Genomic DNA, 17,983 nt, shown 5'->3' on the forward strand with positions numbered 1-17,983 from the left:
TTATGTTTCAATGAATGGAAATTGGAGGAAATGAGCAGATAATTAAAAACACTCTAAATTTTGTGACAGAACACATGGACCCGTCACAAATTTTATGTTTTAATAGAGGAAATTGGAGGTAATGAGCGGATAATTAAAAAACTATAAATTTTGTGGCGGAACATGTGGACTCGTCACAAATTTGTGAGAGCCCATATATTCTGTCACAAAATTAAAACACTTTTAAAATTATCACATAAAATAAAAATAAAATAATAATCATTTTGTTTATTTTGTAATCTATTCGGTAGTTATATTGTGCATACTTTTAAACAAGTACAAATATAATTTTAATTTTTTAAAATAAACAAGGTAGTCATCTCTAAAAACCTCCCTCTAAATCCTATGGAAGGAAAAGTGCAGTAACCTTGTTGTCTTTTCATTGATGAGCAAATAAAAGTATTGAACCATTACAATTTAACAAAATATAAAAGAATATTCAGACATGACATAATATTCGGGCATTAACCTCTGCATTATTCGACAAAGGTCATCGTAGCATGCATTAGGAATATGATATTGCTTTCCAGTGTATTAATTCGGAAACCATTGATAACTTGGACTCATGCTACTAGGCCATATATGTTCATAAGAGCACCAAGTCTATTGTAAAACATTTGCATCGAACCAATTGGTGGTTGATTATCTTTTGACATATATGCATTTAATTCAGGACCACCAATATCTACTTCATGGGAATCATGATTGTTACCACATGGATCATATGCATACTCTGGAATTGGAGTTCTATATCTCGTCATATGGTTATAGTAACCAATGAGAGAAAAATGCGGCTCTCCATAATGCTGCCAATTGTAATAATATGGAACAAGCCATTCGATCACATGAACTTTAACCGTTTATGGATCTCAAAATCTTTTATTTTTGCATTTAGGTCGATTATATGGACACCTAATATTTCCTCGATCAACAAATATAGGCTTATTTAATGAAAATGTGATGAACTCTAACAGTGGTGACACAAAATCAGGATTAATAATGTGACCATTCATTAACCTATCAATATTGTACATTCAAGATCGATCCATTCTGAATACCAAAACATGTTTATGTATTATTAATTGAGATACTTAAATTAGTAAAAGTTTTAATAATAATTTTTAATTTCTATTTTTTAAATTTTCTAAAAACAATTAAGACTTATGGTATTATTATAGTAAATTACATGCAAAAAATTTAATTTTTTTTATATATATGCAAAAATATTATTAAACTATGTTACATGCAAAAATATTTTCTTTACTTTTTGACATATTTTGCACCTTTTTTAATTAAAATGATAATACTAATAAATTGATATCATTATGTTTTCAAAATAAATTTAAACTTACCTCATCTCACAAATTTCATAGAAAATTTCAGAGTTATGCAACAAAAAAACCAAAAAATAAAATTTAAAATATTATTTTTCTTATAAATGTAAAAATGATAACAATGTTATCAATATCATTAAAAGAAGTTTATTAATTAATTCAAAACAATTTGCATTAACTATATAAAAAAAAGGAAGCAATTTGCGCTATATATTATTATTAATTAAATGCAATCAATAACCTTTGTAGAGGAATATTTTATTTGTATTATAAGAGATGATTGAGTATGCTATATATAAGTCTTGAAAATAGATAAACAACATTTTACACTCTAAAATTACAATATAAATAAAAAGTAAAGGAAAATGCATATAAATGGTAATTGTTTACATATGGTAATAATATTTTTTATTTTTTATTTCTGATGGAATGATTATTCCATCACAAATTAAATTGGTATATTTTTATTAAAGTAAACAAAAATTTCCGACGGAATCATTGTTCCGTCATAAATTAAATTAATATTTTTTTATTGAGATGAACAAACTTTTTGACGGTATTTCGGTCAAAAACTACATTCAGGTCACAACTTTATGACGAGATAATTTATTTTTATTGGTAAATTGTTATAGATTTTAAAATTGTCTGAATTTTTCCGTCTGTAATTTGAATTTTTTTTAGTGCTAAGATCATGGATGGCCATGCCACTGGTAAGATAATCGTGGAGCCATGGTTTAAGAGACGGTTGCCAAGTTTTGTTAGTGTTGTAAGCACTGTATCCACATATAGTTCCTACTTGTTTTCTCGATGACATTTCGGACAACGATGTTGAAATGTTGTAGGGGCTTGGAATTGACAATTCGCTCATATGATTGGTGTAATGGCTAGCCCCATAAAATGATGTCTCTTGTTCCCATATGTAATGGGGTAGGGGAGGTAAGATAGTAGGCTGTCCCCAACATCAGGTTGAGAGCAGCTTCCGTAGAAGACCTCCGAATTATGAAATACCCTCCGTGGGACTCGATCCCACGACCTCAAGGTTAAGAACCTTGTGCTCTACCAACTGAGCTGGATAGCCCCATAACTAGTACCTAAAATTTTGAATTTATTTGGGTAACTATTCAAATGACGTGTAATTATGAAGTTGGTGTTGATATGACCATCATACTTTTAATTTTAATAATATGACCACATAACTATTTAAATGGTTTTAATATAGCCACTTGTTGTTACAAAACAAGTGACGTAGCTGATGCAGACCTTTAACTCGCTGTTAGTCAATAACAACAATAGCATGTACGAAATTTGTTTTGTAACGGCAAATGGCTACATTGAAACCTTTTTTTTTTTTGAAATTACGGGCTTCATTAAAAACTCTTTTAAGTCCTAGAAGGGGAAAAGTACCATAAACATTGTATTACGTTGGGATAATGTCGTTGGATACATCAGATGCAATTATCACATGACAAACCGAGTTAGAAAAACATAGATTACCCATAACGAAGGACCCAAGATGCTAAATTATGCGCGACTGTATTAAAAGTTCTAGAAATAAATTTAACATCAAAACCCACATTGCAATGCCACTTAAATATAATTATGTGATTATATTACCTAAAATAAAAGTATGATAGTCATATCAACACCAACCTATAATTAAGTGATTATTTGAGTAGTTTACCCATTTATTTATGATAAAAAGAATGTGATGTTTAAAGAGCAAATGTTTTCTGACTAGTAAGACACGATTGAATGTTTGAAAATTGATATAATGATATTAGTGAACATAGTCAAAACATGGTGCATTGTGGATGTTCAATTTGGTCAAAAGTTGCGGTGGGTTTTGTATGTAAGGTATCGTTCATTGTGAGCTGTGGGGTTCGCAGAAATTGGGTGGATGGCTTATAGATCATGTGGTTAGTAATGGGAGAAGATTAGGGATGAGCATGGGTCGGGTTAGGTCGGGTTTTTAGTCCACCCGACCCGACTCGATAATAAGTCCTTCACTCGAAACCCAACCCGATTGAAATAAAATTTCACCCGACTCGAACTCGACCCGAACTTGACCCGTTGCATAACTTAAAAACCCGACTCGAGTTAATTTTTATTTAATAAAACTTGACCCGACCCGACCATACCCGATTTATTTTTTATTTACTAAAAACAGGAAAAGCCGAAGCAAATAAGGAGTAAATTGAAGTAAATAGATTGTTTGGGACATAAAAAGTAATAAATTTCTTAAAACTACATACCAGAATAAAAGTGATAGACCAAGAAGTTTGACTGTCCTAGATAAAATCGGAATTTAATTTGAGTGTAGAGGATACAAATTGAAGTAGAATACTCACCGAATTAGCAAATTCTGAAGCCATGCCCTGGGAATTTTGAGAGAAAATAGGAATCTTCAGCACCAGCAATGACCAATACTGGCAACTCTTCAACCGCTTTTAGCAGTGATGTTGCTATTTCACGTAAAAAAGTCAGACACTTTAATGGAAAGTAAAGCAAAAAAAAACTATAATTGTTTGGGACATAAAGGAGTAAAGTAAAGCTGTAAAGCAACGGAAAGTAAAATAATAATAATAATAATAATTGGGTTACTGTTCGGGTCTGGTAGGATTATTTTAATCTTAAACCCGAATTCGAATATTTTAATATAAAATCCGATCTGATCCGAACTTAAATTTTTTTAAAAAAATTCAACCCGATCGGGTCGGTTCGGGTTTCATCCCCTCCCTAGAGATATGTCATCATTCTGGTTGTGTAAACTAACGAAACAGCTAATATTTCTTTGGTTTAATACCAAAATAAATGTTCAAACTATACCCAAAATCTCGAATAGGTGTTTTAAACTTTTTTCAACCCATTTAGGTGCCTCGATCGTTAAATGAAAACCATTATCCATTCGTTTCTAACACGTGACACTTATTATAATTTCTTTTTTAGTTTTTTATTAAATTTGAATATATAAAAATAAAATGAATAAAACATTAAAACTAATATTTTATTCTTAACATTAAAACTAAATGTTTAACCTAGAATGTAAACCCAGAAGTTACTGTCGATTCTCCTCTCCTTCTCTGTCGTTTCTCATTTTCCTCCTTTCTCTTCTGAAACAATTCTTCTCCTTCGTTCTTCATCGATTTCTTTTTTCTCTAAACGAGTAACGTTTGTAACGTTAGACACTTGGATAGGTCAAAAAATAATTTAGTCACTTATTCTAATTTTTATATAGTTTGAACACTTATTTTGATATTAAACCTATTTCTTTATAGAATTTTAATTAAAGTTGTCATATGAGAAAAAGTAGTTAGTTTTAAACCTGACCAGAAGAACAAATCAACGTAACCGGGTCCGACACTATTGACCACGCTGAGAGTTCGCCAAATGTATGTTTCAACCTTTCTTGTATTGAATAATTATTATAAAATATTAACAGTAATAGATATAATATAAATGTAATTTAAATTTTTATACATAATATAGATTTTTTTGAAAAAATATATACAATAAAAAAGAGAAAACGCAATTGGAACCGTGGCCTAGTGTGGGCCGTGAGGTAAGATGCAAAAAATTTAGAAGAGGGGTATATCCATGAATTTAGCCATTTCCGAGTCTGAATTTTAGTATAAGTTGAACCCAAGGCATATTTTAAACAATTTAATAACGCCATACTCTCCTTCTCTCCTCAACGAAAAAGAGCATGATGCGTGCCGTTCAATACAATAGTTATGGTGGAGGAGCCGCTGCTCTCAAGGTACTCTTCTTCATTCTTTGCTTTTTTCCCCTTTTTTATTTATAGTTTTACTGCTTCTAAAGTAAAAACAAAGGACATATATAGTTTTCATTCTTAAAATGGAAATCCCAATCCAGTTTGTTCAGCTACTGCTTATATCAAAACAGAAAACCAGCACAAGTTTAAAAAAAAAAACTCAAGTTTGATGCAGCATGTTAAAGTTCCGATTCCCTCTGCAAGAGAAGATGAAGTTGTGTAAAAGTGGAAGCCAGTAGTATCAATCCATTTTGACTTGAGAATACAGAACGGGTTGTGGCCATTGTTGCCTCGCAAATTCCCCAACATCCCTAGTACCTTACTTCTTCTTGCTGTTTTCTTCACGCTTATTCCGATCACCGGCTACACAATTTTTTTGGAGCAGTATCGATGTAGCAGGAGAAGTCGTAGAGGTTGGATTAGCTGTCAAGAATTACAAAGCAGTCATAAAGTCGTGGCTGTACTTTCTGTAAGTTGCCATTCTTATCTTCTCCTCTATGTTAATCGGGTCAGGGTGAAACTCTGTTTGTTTGATAGACGAGCTTTGTTTTATCTGCAATTTAGCATCATTTATGTCATTGGCTATGGCTTTGTTTTCTTATTATTCTATGTTTTGCAATGACAGAATGAAAATGGAGGAGCACTAGCTGAATTTGCAGTGGCTAAGGAGAATATGACAGTTTCAAGGCCTCAAGAGTACAGCCGAACAAGGTGCAGCTTTGCCGATTGCTGGCCTCACAGCTCACGAGTGCCTCCTCCGGATTGCCGGGTTCGAGGACAACGGAAGCGGCCAGCAAGTAAACATCCTGATCACCGCTGCTTCAGGTGGCGTAGGTCAATACGCAGTTCAACTAGCAAAGCTCGGAAACGCACATGTGACTGCCTCTTGTGGAGCTCGTAACATCGACTTAATCAAAAGCCTGGGAGCCGACGAGGTTATCGACTACAAGACCCCGAAGGGGAAGCTTTGAAGAGCCCTTCCGGTCGCAAATACGACGCTGTAATCCACTGCGCAACTGCCTTCCCTTGGTCTACTTTCGAGCCTAATTTGAGTGCAAACGGCAAGTGTTCGACATTACCCTAGGCCCACTGCTTTCATGACTTTTGCTCTGAAGAAGCTTACATTCTCGAAGAAGCAGCTGGTTCCAATGATTATGACGCCTAAAAAGAAGCTGATTATCTTGTTAGTTAGTGAAAGAAGGAAAGATTAAAGCGGTAATGATTCAAAGCATCCCTTAAGTAAGGCCGAGGAGGCTTGGCAAAGAGCATTAGTGGCCATGCCACCGGGAAGATTATTGTGGAGCCTTAAGTAATCCAATTTAAAGTCGTATAAAAATATTTTCCGCTAATGTATCCAATAATTATGAAGATCACTTTATATGATAATATTGTTCGGATAATCAGATTTTTTTTTTATTTTTAGGGTAAAACACAATGGTCACCTGATTATAGAGCATTGCTTTATTGAATTCCTGACTAATAAAAGTTACAAAATGATCCCCAATTATAATGCATGCTTTGTTGAGTCTACGCTTATTAAAAGTTACCAAATAATTCTCACATATGTTCAAATCTCATCATTTTTTATTAAAAAATTTATGAACTTAGATTAGCCATTTCACTTAGATTGCTTAGTAAATTTATTCGGTTGCTGCCAATTCTGCTAAACTGTGTATTCTTTAACACTGTGAAATAGTATTTGTCTTTGTTTTGTCTTTTGGTTGAAAGTAAATTTGTTCGGTTGCTGCCAATTCTGCTAAACTGTGTATTCTTTAACACTGTGAAATAGTATTTGTCTTTGTTTTGTCTTTTGGTTGAAAGTAAATTTGTTCGGTTGCTGCCAATTCTGCTAAACTGTGTATTCTTTAACACTGTGAAATAGTTTGTCTTTGTTTGTCTTTTGGTTGAAAGTAAATTTGTTCGGTTGCTGCCAATTCTGCTAAACTGTGTATTCTTTAACAATGTGAAATAGTATTTGTCTTTTGTTTTGTCTTTTGGTTGAAAGTAAATTTGTTCGGTTGCTGCCAATTCTGCTAAATTGTGTATTCTTTAACACTGTGAAATAGTATTTGTCTTTGTTTTGTCTTTTGGTTGAAGTAATGCAATCCATTCAAGTTTCAATTTGCAGAAGAGAAATAGTTTACTTTCGCAACACGAAACTTAAAAATCGCAACGCGAAACCAAAATCGCAACGCGAAAACAAAATCGCAACGACAGAATCGCAACGCGAAAACCAAAAATCGCAACGACAAGATCGCAACGCGAAACCAAAATCGCATTGCAATTTTCATTTCGCGTTGCGATTCTTTCGTTGCGATTTTCATTTCGCATTGCGATTCTGTCGTTGCGATTTTCATTTCGCGTTGCGATTTTGGTTTCGCGTTGCGATTTTAAGTTTCGTGTTGCGAAAGTAAACTATTTCTTCTTCTGCAAATTGAAACTTGAATGGATTGCATTACTTCAACCAATAGACAAAACAAAGACAAATACTAACTTCAGGGTATTAGTTTGAAACATATTTTTCTTGTTATCTTATGCATTTTGTGAACTATGATAGAATAATGACTTGGGTGAATACAATGCAAGTTTGAAACATATTTGTCTTTGTTTTCACTGTTTAAATATCATGTCTGTTTATTTACTGATTTTTGTATTTAATTATTTAGCGGCCCGATAGAGTGGATGCTTTACGTCGGGTTATGCTTGCACGACGGAGTTCACGCATCAGACAGCGTGCACGTGCTATTAAGTCTCCGTACACCCCAATAGTGCGAAGACACCGCAAGAAGAAGCCCGACTCGCCTGTCATCCCTCAAGAGTCCACTCCTATCGTTGAAGAGGCCCCCCCTATCATTCCTCGAGAGTCCCCTCCCACCGTTCAAGAGGCCACTGTCATCATTGAAGAGGTCCCTCCACCATTCAAGAGCCCGATTCACATGGCGTCATATGTAGGCTTCTTGAGAAACCCTCTGACGTGCCGGACATGATGGATTCAAGTTGGCTCTCGTATGAGTTACCGGCCAGTACCATACCGGTATCTGAAGAGGAGAGGGAACAACTACCGGACACAATTCTGGATAACACCCTTTGGGCTAAGACCGCTGTTGATTTTTATCTACATGAGCGGAGCCAGGGGTGTTTCACTGACATATGCAAGCTCACCGATGATATCTATTTGTTGCTTGATCGGTCTTGGTGGGGCGTATTATTAGGGGTCGAAGACAATGGCTATTTCGATGGGGGGGTAAGTCTTATATTTTTCTTATATTTCAATTTGATTAATTTTTTTTTAAATTTATGTAAGTCACTAATATATGTCTTTTTTGTAAAACAGCATATCGATGCGTGGGTGACACGTCTTCTAATAATAAGAAAACTTAAGAAAAATAAAAATATACGATATACAATTATGCCGACGTCTTTTCACGCCGTTCACTTGAAGAATGCACGAGATGAATCATTTGATTTGGGCAATGGACAAGCTAAACTTTATCCTGCATGGTGGGAGGTCGATAAGGTTAGTATTTATTTTAGATTGAGTTTAAAGGTTTTATGAAATAAGTGCGCAAATGAATGAATTATTACTTATGATTGCAGGTGTTTATCCTGTTTTGGAACGTAAACATTGGATTCTCGTCGAGCTTCACTCCCATCCCTTAAGACAATAGTGTATGACAGCATGATAAATTACATATCATTGGCTGATTTAAGAGATGTTATTAAGGGATGGAGCTCTCATTTGGCTAAATTCTTGGATGCGATCAATTATTGGACTCGTTCTGGAAACAAGAAGCCAAAGAAGCTCATATTACAGTTATTAGAGACGAGACCGCGCCACAACAAATGAGCGGAGCCAGAGGAGATTGTGGTCCTCTCGTATGCTTGGCGTTGGAGCGTTGACGACGGGAAGCATCAAGTATCTACCTCCCACCGATAGAGATAGAGCTGCAGTAGGCTTGTGGTTTCGGCATTATATGGCTAAATCGATATATACGAGACGCTGCCTACCTGCATCCGCGTTATAAAAATGTCCATAAACAATTGGTAAGTTTATATACTTTTGGTTTGAAAATGTTTGGTTAAGTACCTAGAATTCAATAATTTGCTGTTTGTAGGTTTTAGATGTGTAGAAAGTGTTGTTTGAGCAAATGTTTGGTTTCTGCAGGTTAATCTCAGAAGTGAACTGCGTGAAAATGATGTATGGCTGCAAAAGTTGATTCAATAGTTTAATTGATTGTTTTTTGATTGTTTAATTGATTTGTAAAAGTTGATTCAATAGTAGATGATCGGAAATAAGAATTATTGCTTATTTTTTGATTGTTTAATTGATTGTAAAAGATGATTTGTAAAAGTTGATTTGTGTAATTGATGCGAATATAATTCTTATTTGGCTTGTTTAATTGATTGAAATGTAATGGTGATTTTGTTGATTTCAATCTGCATTATGTTGAAGGCGCATTGCGATTCTCTCGTTGCGATTTTCATTCGCATTGCGATTTTCATTTCGCATTGCGATTCTATCGTGCGATTTTCATTCGCATTGCGATTTCATTTCGCATTGCAATTCTTGCGCGATTTTCATTTCCGCAAATTTTCATGCATTGCCTATTTTCATTTCGCATTGCGATTCTCTCGTTGCGATTGTAATTTCCGTGTTGCGATAGTCAATGCATGCTAATAGTGATAACAACTGAAAACAAGAGTTGGTTAAGTCAAAATGGTGGCCTGAGTCATTAATTCAACTGAAAATGTTAAAAGTTCACACATAAAATCCACATAATACAACGTTTGCATTTAAAATCACCTAAGTTAACAGTCCCAAAAGGTGAAGCCAATTGTGATTGGGATTTTAAAGATGATTGCCTTTTGCTTGACACCATATGAGCTTTGGATTTTGATGAGGATCCATATTTTGGTAGAGGAAAAGATGATTTTGATGGCACTGGTGATCCACATGTCAACCTTGTATGACCACTTTCCTTGCACCGACTACATGTCGATCTCTTCTTCTTCACCCTTAGACGGTATACGATCGTGACTTTTGGTCGGCCAGGTAGCCTTCTGTCCATGGCTGGTGGCAAAACTGTTTGTAAGTCATCTGGTATGTCCACTCAGAAGGATGTGGAATAGGGTAGACAATCTCGGCATAAGTCTGTCGATAAACTTCTGTAGTGTAGCAATCCATAGCGTATGCGCTTGAATCATCTTGGTTTAAATGAAGAGCAACTTTTATAACATGGCCACAGATAACCAGATGTTTGCCATTTCATACAACTACAGTCTTTGCATTTAGATCGACTAGCCCATTTAAGTTATTATCCAGTACTTGAAACAAAGTGTTTGAACATGGTTCAACTCTCCATGACGTTGACTTCACAACACGTTTCATTATCTTTTTTCAGTCCATGGTAACACGATGTTCCAATGTTCCTGTAAATTTAAATAAACAATACTTAGTAAAATATATAAATATGTTACGAATTCAAAGAAATAATACATGCATGGTTTCTTTTCTTGTAGTACCACTGTTGAATAGAGGCTCGAAAAAACTCCATTAACATAGTAATGGGTAATTTCCGGGAATGACGACTTAGAGCGTTGATTGATTCTACACTATTAGACGTCATGAAACCATATCTTGCTCCAAGTTGATGTACTCTTGACCATCTTTCAAACCTGACATCTTCTAGTGTTTGAGCACACTGAGGCAAACACGTCTTAAACAATTTATATGCTTATTGAAATCCACTTCCCGATAAGCTTTTACAGCCTTCCAGTATGTCCATTTGTGCTTTTTTATACCAGCAGACCTTGATTTTAGATTTCTATACAAATGAACACCACAAAGTCCATGAAAGCATCTGGGAAACACCTTCTAACGCGTTGTCATTGAGTTTGCCCTATCGGATATGATTGTCAGATTGCTAATAGGAACCTATGCAATCCCTAAGATGCCCCATAAAACCATGTCCATGATCAGAGGTTTCAGATTTGCCAACCCCGTAAGCTATTGGCAATATCCCATTGTTAGCATCCATGGCTACTGCTAATAAGTTTACTCCAAGGTATCGACCTTTCAAATGTGCTCCGTCAACTATAATAACTGGGCGCATGCAAGTAATAAACGAACGAATCTACAAAATAATATACACAGAAATATAATCATTTAAATGTGAATGCATGTAACTAAAAAAATGAGTCAACAAAATTATATGATTTACTAACCGTAGCACCAATGGCGATAAACAGCAACTCAAAGCGTCCATCTCTATCTGTTTTTGATATGAGTTACCGACCCAGGATTTTTCAGCTTTAAATTGTGACAATAAGCCAGCAGTTGGGCAAACGATGCTTCTGGCGACCCCCTCAACAATTCCAAGGCATAACATTTGGCTCTCCAAGCTTGAGAATATGATATACTATCTTGAACCGAGCATTCATGTCAGTCATAATTTCATGTCCCCGATATACCCTGCCATTCAAAAACATTAACTCAGCCAGAAAACCACCCAACACCTTTTTGTTTGCCTGTCTATGGTGAGGAAAAACTTGGGTTCTTGAACATGTATGTTTATCAATAAAAGTCCTAACTTGAAACATTTTGCAATCTTTTATTCTCTTTGCAATCATACGCCACGTACAGTTTTTGTCAATCATACACCTTGTTTCGAAACGATCTTTGCTTGATTTGTTAACTTTTAGTTGATAGCCATCTTCCACACATTTCGTATACAAAGCTATCTTCAAGTCTTCCTTTGTATCAAAACAATCATCTTTCTTGATACGAATAACTTTGTGTAACAATCAACTGCTTTCTTTACCAACTCTTCTTCCGGTATCTGAAGTAATTCTGGCATATTCCAGTTATACGCCCGTGTCATTTTCTTTTCTTCGGGGACTTTTTCTTCTTCTTTTTTTCTTCAGGATTATATGAATTACAGAATGGATGTTCAACATGTTCATTCACAGTCGTAACTTCCTCCTCATTATCATCAACAATATCTTCTTCGTCAACGGCTGTTTCATCATCAAATTTGGGTATTGACCAATATCAAAATCATTACACGCAGGGTCTGTTTCTTCTTCTGAAACATCATCAAAATCCGTGTATTGACCAATATCAAAGTCCGGATATTGACCAAGACCAAATTTTGAATACTGACTAGTACTCACAATTTTTTCTGTTGGCTCATCATCGTCTAACTGGTCAATACGAAAACCGAATTTGGTGCTGAAAGTTGATTGGGATTTGGATTAGAGAAAGGTTGTGGGTTTTGACTTAGTTGATTACTACCCGCTACTGACCCAACAATACTACTTCTAGGTTCAACAACATACAATGTAACATCATCTTGTGAAACACTAATGTAAGCAATGAATCATTCAACATCTTCATTGTCGGTTAACAAATAAACTTTACCATTTCTCTGATAAGATAGCCTAAATCCACTTAGGGGCTCTAAATTCAATTTCTTTGAAACACGTAGCATTAGAGTTTCATAAGTTAACTTTTGTAAAGACAATTTTAGTTGAAGATTCATGGGTAAAGGCATATATTGTAAAACACCATGAACATTATCCCATGACCCTCCAAAACACAAATCTATCCAAACATGATCAACATTAGATGATTTCATGGTTGTAAATTAATTTACTAAACAGACGAGCTGCGAAACTAAAACCTGTTGCCGGATTGGGAAGGATGTCGTTGGATATAGGAACGGATGTCGCCGGAGAGAGTGATAGATGGAGATGGAATGAGTTGCGATTTAGGGATTTAGTTTATGATTTCAGTGTTATATACCCAAAATTTCAGTGTTGTGATTTACAGATTCTCGTTGCGATTTACAGATTATCGTTGCGATTTACAGATTCTCGTTGCGATTTACGGATTATCGTTGCGATTTACGGATACGCGTTGCGATATACGGATACGCATTGCGATTTACCCATACGCGTTGCGATTTACGGATACACGTTGCGATTTACGGATACGCGTTGCGATTTATGTATTATCGCAATGCGAATTTGTACTATCGCATTGCGATTTTCAAGAATCGCGTTGCGATTTTGGAAACTGATTTGCGATTCTGGGGATCGCGTTGCGATTGTTATTTCGCGTTGCGATTTTGTTGGTCATTTTGGCAAATCCAAAAAAAGTTGGTTAAAATCGTATATTATAACTTTTTTTTGGTCACTGAGGCGATTTTCTCTAATAATAATTGGGTTACTGTTCGGGTCTGGTAGGATTATTTTAATCTTAAACCCGAATTCGAATATTTTAATATAAAATCTGATCTAATCCGAACCTAAATTTTTTAAAAAAATTCAACCCGATCGGGTCGGTTCGGGTTTCATCCCCATCCCTAGAGATATGTTAGTTGTGTAAACTAACGAAACAGCTAATATTTCTTTGGTTTAATACCAAAATAAATGCTCAAACTATACCCAAAATCTCGAATAAGTGTTTAAACTTTTTTTCAACCCATTTAGGTGCCTCGATCGTTAAATGAAAACCATTATCCATTCGTTTTCTAACACGTGACACTTATTATAATTTTTTTTTTATTTTTTTATTAAATTTGAATATATAAAAAATAAAATGAATAAAACATTAAAACTAATATTTTATTCTTAACATTAAAACTAAATGTTTAACCTAGAAAGTAAACCCAGAAGTTACGGTCGATTCTCCTCTCCTTTGTCGTTTCTCATTTTCCTCCTTTCTCTTCTGAAACAATTCTTCTCCTTCGTTCTTCCTCAATTTCTTTTTTTCTCTAAAAGAGAAACGTTTGTAACGTTAGACATCTGGATAGGTTAAAAAATAATTTAGTCACTTATTCTAATTTTTTATATAGATTGGACACTTATTTTGATATTAAACCTATTTCTTTATAGAATTTTAATTAAAGTTGTCATATGAGAAAAAGTAGTTAGTTTTAAACCTGACCAGAAGAACAAATCAACCGTAACAGGGTCCGACACTATTGACCACGCTGAGAGTTCGCCAAATGTATTTTTCAACCTTTTCTTGTATTGAATAATTATTATAAAATATATTAACAGTAATAGATATAATATAAATGTAATTTAAATTTTTATACATAATATAGATTTTTTTGAAAAAATATATACAATAAAAAAGAGAAAACGCAAATTGTGGAACCGTGGCCTAGTGTGGGCCGTGAGGTAAGATGCAAAAAATTTAGAAGAGGGGTATATCCATGAATTTAGCCATTTCCGAGTCTGAATTTTAGTATAAGTTGAACCCAAGGCATATTTTAAATAATTTAATAACGCCATACTCTCCTTCTCTCCTGAACGAAAAATAGCATGATGCGTGCCGTTCAATACAATAGTTATGGTGGAGGAGCCGCTGCTCTCAAGGTACTCTTCTTCATTCTTTGCTTTTTTCCCCTTTTTATTTATAGTTTTACTGCTTCTAAAGTAAAAACAAAGGACATATATTTTAGTTTTCATTCTTAAAATGGAAATCCCAATCCAGTTTGTTCAGCTACTGCTTATATCAAAACAGAAAACCAGCACAAGTTTAAAAAAAAACTCAAGTTTGATGCAGCATGTTAAAGTTCCGATTCCCTCTGCAAGAGAAGATGAAGTTGTGGTAAAAGTGGAAGCCAGTAGTATCAATCCATTTTGACTTGAGAATACAGAACGGGTTGTGTGGCCATTGTTGCCTCGCAAATTCCCCAACATCCCTGGTACCTTACTTCTTCTTGCTGTTTTCTTCACGCTTATTTCCGATCACCGGCTACACAATTTTTTTTGGAGCAGGTATCGATGTAGCAGGAGAAGTCGTAGAGGTTGGATTAGGTGTCAAGAATTACAAAGCAGGTCATAAAGTCGTGGCTGTACTTTCTGTAAGTTGCCATTCTTATTCTTCTCCTCTATGTTAATCGGGTCAGGGTGAAACTCTGTTTGTTTGATAGACGAGCTTTGTTTTATCTGCAATTTAGCATCATTTATGTCATTGGCTATGGCTTTGTTTTCTTATTATTCTATGTTTTGCAATGACAGAATGAAAATGGAGGAGCACTAGCTGAATTTGCAGTGGCTAAGGAGAATATGACAGTTTCAAGGCCTCAAGAGGTATCAGCCGAACAAGGTGCAGCTTTGCCGATTGCTGGCCTCACAGCTCACGAGTGCCTCCTCCGGATTGCCGGGTTCGAGGACGACGGAAGCGGCCAGCAAGTAAACATCCTGATCACCGCTGCTTCAGGTGGCGTAGGTCAATACGCAGTTCAACTAGCAAAGCTCGGAAACGCACATGTGACTGCCTCTTGTGGAGCTCGTAACATCGACTTAATCAAAAGCCTGGGAGCCGACGAGGTTATCGACTACAAGACCCCAGAAGGGGAAGCTTTGAAGAGCCCTTCCGGTCGCAAATACGACGCTGTAATCCACTGCGCAACTGCCTTCCCTTGGTCTACTTTCGAGCCTAATTTGAGTGCAAACGGCAAGGTGTTCGACATTACCCCTAGGCCCACTGCTTTCATGACTTTTGCTCTGAAGAAGCTTACATTCTCGAAGAAGCAGCTGGTTCCAATGATTATGACGCCTAAGAAAGAGAAGCTTGATTATCTTGTTAAGTTAGTGAAAGAAGGAAAGATTAAAGCGGTAATTGATTCAAAGCATCCCTTAAGTAAGGCCGAGGAGGCTTGGGCAAAGAGCATTAGTGGCCATGCCACCGGAAAGATTATTGTGGAGCCTTAAGTAATCCGATTTAAAGTCGTATACGAAAATAAAAATATTTTTCCGCTAATGTATCCAATAATTATTGAAGATCACTTTATATGATAATATTGTTCAGATAATCAGATTTTTTTATTATTTTTAGGGTAAAATACACAAATGGTCACCTGATTATAGAGCATTGCTTTATTGAATTCCTGACTAATAAAAGTTACAAAATGATCCCCAATTATAATGCATTGCTTTGTTGAGTCTACGATTATTAAAAGTTACAAAATGATTCTCACATATGTTCAAATCTCATCATTTTTTATTAAAAAAATTTATGACAGTCTGAGTTAAACGTTAACCTGTTAACTGAGATATGATAATTGTTTGAGATTTTGAGATCAAATTTTATTATATCATAGTCAAAATGTTAACGTCTAGCTTAAACCGCCATCAATTTTTTAGCAAAAAAAAAAAGATGAGTTTAGAACATATGTATAGTTAGGTGTCACACCCCAATTCAGGGGTTAAATTTTCCTTAATTTATTCCAAGGATTAATTTAAAATTTGATAAAAATTAGGGACCAAAATGAAATTTTAATTAATTTCTAGTTAAAATCATAAATTTTTAAAAGCCTAAGGACCATGTGCATAATTTTACCTTTTCTTTAAAGATGGATATAAAACCCCACAAAAACCTAGAATTTCCATTTCTGGAAACAAAACTCTCTCTCATCAAACCTTCCCTTTTTAGCATGTTTAAGCTAAGAATATTCAAACTCCGTTTCATCGCCGACTATAACTCAGTTTGCTACACCACCCTTGCCATCGTGTTCGTGGTGATGTTTTGAGTCCAGTTGTGGTCATTTTGCATTCGCTGTCGATGGCATGAGGAGGAGTGAGTGATAAAAAGTTTCATGCGAAGCGTAATCGGGCTCTCCGCCGGTCACAATTGTGAACCAAGGTTGGTAAGTGCCCAAAAACGCTTCTAAATAATTTATAGAATTTTTTTTAATTTTTTGATTCTCAAAGAAGTCGCACGCGCCCCCACGTGCAATGTCTAGAGGTGGGGAATGTTTACCCGAGTCGTACTGTCGACCCAAACCCAAATCTGATCCGGCCCAACTAAAATTGACCATGCTAAAATCGTTCCAACCAAAATCGGCCAAGTCGCATCAAACCATGCCCATCCACGCCACACCGCACTAATGACCACCATTGTTGATTGTTGACTGACGTTGACTTTTTTAAAAAAACTCCATCTTGACGGTTTTCGACTTCCTAAGTTTGATTTTGCGACCCTTTTAGTTAAATTTTGACCCAAAAGCCCATAATCAAGCCCGTTAATACAAAAATGCTTAGTATTTTTATTTATTTATTTGAGATTTGATTATGAAATTGATCTGAAATTATATTTTCGTGAAGGTATATGTGATTTCCCTGACCGAGAATCGAACAGATCCGATAATTCCCATATGATAGATTAGTCGGTTGTACGTTATTCAAGAGCGACTCATAGGTTTCCGTAAATTGTTTAATTAAAGTTTATTATTTATTTTATGTAATAGTTTTTCCTATTCATAGGGTCTAGCGCTGCCACCAATCGTGATAGGTAGACCCGAGAGTAAGCTACTGTCTTAGACTTCTCAGATGGTTCAGATGTGTTCCTATTGGTGTTTCAATATTGTTTTAAACTATTTGTTTGAACTATTTTGGAAATTTAAATATTATGACTGCATGACATCTGTTTTACAACATGCTCTGACTTTTGATATTTTATTAATATATGTTTCTAACATGATCTCTGGTTACCATATTTTTGTATTTGATTATGAAAAAATGCATGTTTTAATGTTTTAATTAAAGTATTGTTTTTACTCAAATTCATGCATATTTATTATCATTGCGGGGGATATGATTGGAGGAAATATCTCAGGCCTAGTCTATGACTTGTAAAACCTTACTGCAGGCTCCTCTGCTCTGTGCATTGGCCTAGAGCTTACCGCAGGCCTTTATGCGATCCGTATAAGATCCTTACCGAACATACAGGTGGGTGTATGGTTCAGGGGAACTTACACATTCTGTTGTTCGGATAGAGGTAGTGTTCATGTTTTAAAGAGCATGTTTTTATAAAATAAAA

General features: G+C 35.3%; 2 pseudogenes; both read left to right on the forward strand.

The window, feature by feature from the left end:
• The first annotated feature begins 5,017 nt into the window (after positions 1–5,017).
• On the forward strand, positions 5,018–6,454 carry LOC120171156 (annotated as a pseudogene).
• An 8,163-nt stretch (positions 6,455–14,617) lies between these two features.
• Positions 14,618–15,983, forward strand: LOC120171160 (annotated as a pseudogene).
• Positions 15,984–17,983: the final 2,000 nt, after the last annotated feature.

This window comes from Hibiscus syriacus, unplaced genomic scaffold (assembly GCF_006381635.1).
Source record: "Hibiscus syriacus cultivar Baekdansim isolate YM2019G1 unplaced genomic scaffold, ASM638163v2 tig00111812_pilon, whole genome shotgun sequence".
Lineage (NCBI taxonomy): Eukaryota > Viridiplantae > Streptophyta > Magnoliopsida > Malvales > Malvaceae > Hibiscus > Hibiscus syriacus.